Source organism: Phyllobates terribilis, unplaced genomic scaffold (genome assembly GCF_046119375.1).
Source record: "Phyllobates terribilis strain yellow unplaced genomic scaffold, ASM4611937v1 Scaffold_12__6_contigs__length_324123572, whole genome shotgun sequence".
NCBI lineage: Eukaryota > Metazoa > Chordata > Amphibia > Anura > Dendrobatidae > Phyllobates > Phyllobates terribilis.
This window is the reverse complement of record NW_027362772.1, coordinates 242,986,334-242,993,046: the sequence shown is the minus strand read 5'-3', so window position 1 is coordinate 242,993,046 and position 6,713 is coordinate 242,986,334.

Here is a 6,713-nt window from a genome sequence, read left to right as displayed (position 1 = left end):
TTTACCAGGCTGCTTTGGTTTTGGTGCAACAACAATGGGCGATACCCAAGGGGCCGGGCCTTCAACTCGTTCAACAACATCAGACGCTTCCAGATCTTGCAGTTCTTGCTCCACAAGTTTGCGGACATGAAATGGGATGCGCCTGTGAGGTTGAACAGACGGCTGTATTGACTGGTCAATATGCAATTTTATCTGAACGTCTTTTAGCTTACCGAGACCTTTAAAGAGATTGGGGTACCTCTGCATGATGTGTTGGGCCGAAGAACCCGTGACGCTATTGACCAGGTTGACCAGACCCAGAGATATAGCAGTACTGCAGCTGAGAAGCGTGTCTGCGGAGCACTCTACTACATATACAGTGTCGGTGATGGACTTCCCGTCAGCTGCAAGTTCTGACTGAAATTTGCCGCACAGGGGTAGTGCCGATGCTGAACCATAAGGAAAAATCTTTAGGCTAGTGCTTTGCAGAGCAGGTCTGTTCGGGAGTCGGCTATAGACTGCACGGCTGATGACGTTTACTGACGCCCCCGTGTCTACTAGAGCTTCCACCGGACTGCCATTTATCAGGATAAGTCGCCTTGGACTGGTAAGTGCGTGCAGTGTTTGAGATCCCTCTGCAGTTACTGAGAATAGATAAGTACTGTGAGGCTCGTCAGTAAGCTGCAGCGTCTGGACTTTTTGTGACCTGGGTTGTACTGTGGGATGAGTGGATTGTGGTTTGGATCTACACACTTTTGCAAAATGGTTTTGTTTTCCACAATTATGGCAGGTCCCCCCTTTTGCTGGGCAGACATTCTGGTGAGGATACGACCCTCCGCAGTTGTAGCAAGTTGCCCCCTGCGTACGAGGCACAGGCGGTCTCTGTGTTAGCTTTGCTATACAAGATGGTGCTTCCGCCTCGCACTCAATGTTCTCTATGAGTTTAGCTTGTTTTTCGGCGGTATCATTTACACGTGCTGTTTCAAGCAATATTGCTAAAGTCATGGTGGGATCTCTGAGTGCTTGTCTCCGTAATTTAGAGGAGATGCAGCCTTGTAAAATCTGCATTTGGATCTCTTTGTCGACATCTGCAAATTCACAGTAAGCTGCAAGGTGCCGTAGTCGGACATGATATTCATCAATATTTTCTGTTGCTGACTGCTTTAATTGTCTAAACTTGAAGATTTCAAATGCCGCATTTCTGTGTGGGGAGAAGTATTTGCTTAATGCTGCCTTGCTGAGCTCATAGTCTTTGTCTTCTCCAGTATTAGGCAGAGTAGTGAAGATATCATAGACTTGTTCCCCTGCATAATGTAATAGCATGGCTTTCTTTCTGGTATCATCTGATATGTTCATGGCTTGTAGGAATATATCAAAACGCTTCAGCCATTTCTCCCAACATGCTGCTAGGTTAGCTGGGGACTGATGTACATCGAAAGCAGGGAAGGCAGGTAAACAGGCCATTGTTGTAGAGCTGAAATACCTTTAGTTGATGATGAACGCTTCCTCGTCGCCAGTTGTGGTGTTGTTATGCAGACGAAAGGAACTCCAGAAGGCCACACAGAGATGCTGGATGGTAGGTTTAAACAGCCATACTTTTATTCTCCTGCTTCCATTCCCTTCCCCCTTGTCCCCTCCTCCCCATTACATCATCGTTACTAGGCAGAAACTGAAACAAGGATAACAGCCAACCAATCACAGATGTAGTAACAACATCACAATCAGGAGCATGCCCAGGCGTTGTAGGGAGATCATACAGGCACGTGGAGGCCACACACAATACTGAGCCTCATTTTGACTTGTTTTAAGGACATTACATCAAAGTTGGATCAGCCTGTAGTGTGTTATTCCACTTTAATTTTGGGGATGACGCCAAATCCAGGCCTCCATTGGTTAATAAATTTGATTTCCATTGATGATTTTTGTGTGATTTTGTTGTCAGCACATTCAACTTTGTACAGAACAAAGTATTCAATGAGAATATTTCATTCATTCAGATCTAGGATGTGTTATTTGAGTGTTCCTTTTATTTTTTTGAGCAGTGTATTTTTTTTCAACAGTGCATATCCCTTGTACTGCGCTAGAGAACGGAAAGCAGCTTGGTCACGTGAGATATCCATCCTGCCTGATCACGTGATCGCTGGGACCATTAAGGTACCTTCTGAGTTTTGCCAGAGGAAGATATTTCAGGAAAACAACGGCGTTGTTTTTTCTGAAGCGTCTCCTTTGTCATCCTCTTGGTTACTTTCTCGAAGGCTTTGCCACCTTTTATTTTATTTATTTTTACAATGTGAATATAAAATAGTGATCGGTTTCCAAATGGACGTTGCCTGAAGAATAGAGCAGTCACTTCTTATATTTAGTATTTTTTAAGCGCTTTTTCAGGCCGGTTCCTAAGCAAAAGAGATCTCTGATTTATTACACGTCAGTGATTATATTCATCCGAATATATTCATCATTAGAGTCCACGGCTACAATTGGTCACCCACGAGAAGAGGTAAAATGGCACAATACATTTCTGTAGGGAAGCACTGAAGTCACATACCAGTCACAGTGATGTTGATATTTTACCATCACTCGCGGATGGCCAAATGTTGTCAACGAGCCCTAACTTTACTTATTATGTATGGGCAGATTTTTAGGTCTTCAAAAATGGAAATCCATTTGCAAATTTTACTGTAGATTTAAAAGGAACCTGACAGCAGATTCATGTTGCCCGATCCACAGGTCACATGTCTCACACCCTAGCTGTATGATTTAAGCAAGGTTAGTTTGACTATGACCGCTGCTGATCCAGAGAAAAATATACTTTGAAAGCCACTGGGGACTGAGCCACACGGGAGACAAGTTGGAAAGGCGGATCCGAGGCGGCTTTACCCACCTGCTCCCCTGGAGTGATAGGTCTTTCTCTATACACACAGGCAGGCAGGGAGATACCTGTCACTTAAAGGGAGAGGGCAGGGAGAAGCCACTGGAGACCTACCTGTCCAACTAGTTTCCAGCACGGCTCCATCCACGGCAGCTCTTAAAGTATGTTTTTCATGCTGCGAAGTTTCAGATTCAAACATACATGGCTGACTTCATACAGCCAGGTTCTGATACGTGCGGCCCGTGGTTCAGGCACAATATATCTGACGCGCCCCCTGGGCCTGTGCTGTGCAGGGGGATACCCGGAGCCGGATCGCTGGGGGTTGTAGTCCTCCGTGGCGGTGACCCGGTCCGTGCCCAGGGCGGTCAAACCAGTGGCAGTCTTAGGTAATAACAATGTCCGACTACGCCACCCGTGGATTGCGGTCAGTGGGGACCGCCACTGCGCTGCAGACCGCTGAGGCTGATGTAATTTGCGCAGCCGAGTATGGAATAACTCCCCACGGGAGAAGTATTGCCTCAGGGCAGCTAGTGTGGAAGATGGGAGTGATGGTGTGAGCGTCCCAGTAGTAATGGTGCTGGTGCGGCGATGAAACACAGAGACGTGTGGTCAGTTCAGGGTCTTTACTGATGGTATAAAGCAGGCCCTCCTGGGAGTACTGGTTAGCAGTAGGGGTCTGGTCAGTCTGTGAGCAAGCAGGATCTCCCCTGGCCAGGTGGAGTTGTAGGCCTCCCCGACTATCTGCACTCTTTCTTGGCTACCTTGCTCTATGCGGGTAGAAGTAGCCCACGTCCCTGAGTATACCGTGTGGTGCTCACCCGTATGGCCGGTGACTTGGGGCCTTCCGTTAGCCTCCGCTTCACGATGGCGGTGCTGGTCCCTTGCTTGTGACCGTGCCTTCGGGTTTCTAAGGCCAGAGGACATGGAATCCCCTGCCGGTTGGATTCTGCTGCTGGACCTGGATGTCCCCACAGCCTCGGACTCCGTGTCCGGTTTAGTGTCTTCAGCCAAGGCGAGCTTTCTAGCTTCCAGCCTCTGGCACTCGCTCCTGCTCCTACAGAGCTCCTGTTGTAACTCTCCCTGTGTCTGGAACTACACTCCCTAATCCCGCCCCAGACCCAGTTTATATAGGGCAGATTTCTCCCCTCCCAGGTCTGGGTGGGCCGTGTTGCATGCTTAGGGCTCCTGACCAGAAAAACCTCCCACTTGCTCTCAGACATAATATCTCTATTACTGTGGCAACCAGACCCCTGGGGTGCCACATTCCCCCCTAGTAAATTTTAGTACTCCGGGACTAAACACATTTTTTTTTTAAAGAAACAAAAATACAGGGTATAAACGATAATACAATAACATATTTACAAGAAGCTTTAGTTCTTTAAAGGTCACGGCGTGTCCGCAACCGGGTGTCCATATCACCCAAGGTGAAGCTTTAAGCGAAGTAGGGGACCTGTCCAAAGCAAACCCCTTGCGCTGGCCTTGGGCGTGGCTGCAAGGCTGGAGCTAGCTACTTTGGGCCGCAAGTAGGCCGCGCCAGACAGGTTTTCTCTTCCGCGGCCGTCTTCGCAAGAGGCACAATGTGCAACTATCTACAAGCACTGTTCCGGTTATCCAGTGTCCATAACCTGTTAGTCCAAAGAAATCTGCAGGGTAACTGAGAAACATAATTAATAACAGGCAACAAACATAAACCATAAACATTTTCAAGAAGCTGGTAAATTTACAGTGCATTATTTTATATTTTCCAGCGGGCATCTGACCTCTAGTGACTCTAGTGGACCTACGGAGCTCACTAACTGGTCCTGCACTACAGGGTGTAGGAGGTGTTATGGGCAAGCTGGGCAGCTGTCTGCGCACTCTTTGGCTCACTAGGGGCACGGCAGGCTCACTACTAGCAGAGGGTTGATTCTTCTGCGCTGCTGGTGTGGATTCTTCTGCCTCCTGGGCCGGCTGCTCTTCCAGCTCTACCTGGTCTTCTGTAGGCACTTGAGGGGCTGGCTGGAGAAAGGTGAGGACGGGCACCACGATAGCGTTGTTTACTTGTGTCCAGGACCTGGGAAAGTCTCCGAGTACGGTGCTGATCATTTCCTCCTTTTCCTCTACGGGTTGAGGGTCTTCCTGATCTTCATCCGTGCTTTGCAACTTCTCGGGGCACTTTTTCAGGTGGTCTCTGGAGACAGTGGCTGTGGTCTCTCCTCCATCCTTGCTGATGACGTACACCTTTGGATTATTGTGGCTTGAGGGCAGTACGGTGTACGGGTCCTTTTCCCACTGGTCGTCCAACTTATGGAGCCACCTTTTTCTTTTCAAGACCTGCTCTCTAGGTACCAGGGGAACAGCGGGAGCATGTTGGTTATAAGTCCTCTCCTGCCTTTCTCTTGATTTGCAGAGACTTCGCACGACGCTCTCCTGTACTTTCCGGTACTGCTGCTGCCGTTCTGTATCCCAGTCTGCCTCTGGCGAGGTGTCCTCGGGTATCAGGACTCCCATATCCAGGTCAACAGGCAGCTTACCAGGTCTTGCTCGCATTAGGTAAGCCGGGGTACAGTTGGTGGAACCTACCGGGATGTGGTTATACAGGTCCACCAGATCGGGCAGTTTCTCAGGCCACAGACTGCGTTCTTCCAGGGGCAATGTTTTTAGCAGATCTATCACCACCTGGTTCATCTTCTCGCAGAGTCCATTGGTTTGGGGGTGATAGGGCGTTGTTCTTATCTTCTAGCAGCCATACAGGTTGCAGAACTCCTGGAAGACCTCCGCTTCGAAGGCTGGTCCTTGGTCCGTCAGCACTTGGTCCGGGTACCTGTGTGGGCAGCAGAAGTGCAGCTGGAAGGCTCTGGCTGCTGTCTGAGCCGTCAGGTCTTTGACAGGGACCACCACCAGGAACCGGGAGTAGTGATCCACGATGGTTAGGGCGTAGACATACCCGCTTCTGCTTGGAGCCAGTTTAACATGGTCCAGAGCGACCAGATCTAGCGGCTGCCTGGTGATGCTGGGCTGCAGGGGAGTCCTCTGGCTGGCACGGTCCCTTCTTCTTAGATTGCACGGGCCACAGTCTCTACACCACCTCTCAATGGCTCCTCTCATGCCTATCCAGTAGAACCGTTCACGCAGGAACTCCAGCTTCTTCCATCCGAAGTGCCCTGCCCCATTGTGGTAGGCCTCCAGCACCATAGCTGCATCCCGTCTCGGTACCACCACGTGCCAGATCAGCTCATGTGTCCGGGAATTGACCATTCTGCGGCACAACTTCTCCTTGTAGAGAAACAGTCTGCTCTTCTCCGTCCACAGTTGCTTGGTCTCTTTCGGAGCGTCTGGGTCCAGGCGGGCGTCAGCCTGGGTCAGCATCTCCTTCACCAGACGGACTGCGGGGTCACTGTCTTGCGTCTCCGCCCAGTTGTAGTGGGGTAAGGGGTTGAACGTAGCGGATCGCTGGCCCCTCACACGGTGGGAATACTGGGTAATCCCATGACGGTGAAACGCAGGGAGTTCGATCTCTTCCAATTCTTCTGGATCCTCCCCTTCGTCCGGTAGGTTTGGCATCCTGGACAGGGCGTCCGCGTTGGTATTGGAGCGTCCTGCCCGGTACTTGATCGTGAACTCAAAATTGGACAGACGGGCCCTCCATCTCTGCTCCAGGGCACCCAGTCTTGCAGTGTCCAGGTGTGTCAACGGGTTGTTGTCCGTGTACACGGTGAACCTGGAAGAGGCAAGGTAATGCTTGAAACGTTCGGTTACTGCCCACACCACTGCCAGGAACTCTAGCTTGAACGAGCTGTAATTCTCAAGGTTTTTTTCCGTGGGTCGCAGTTTTCGGCTGGCGTAAGCAATTACCCGTTCTCTCCCCTGCTGGATCTGGGACAGT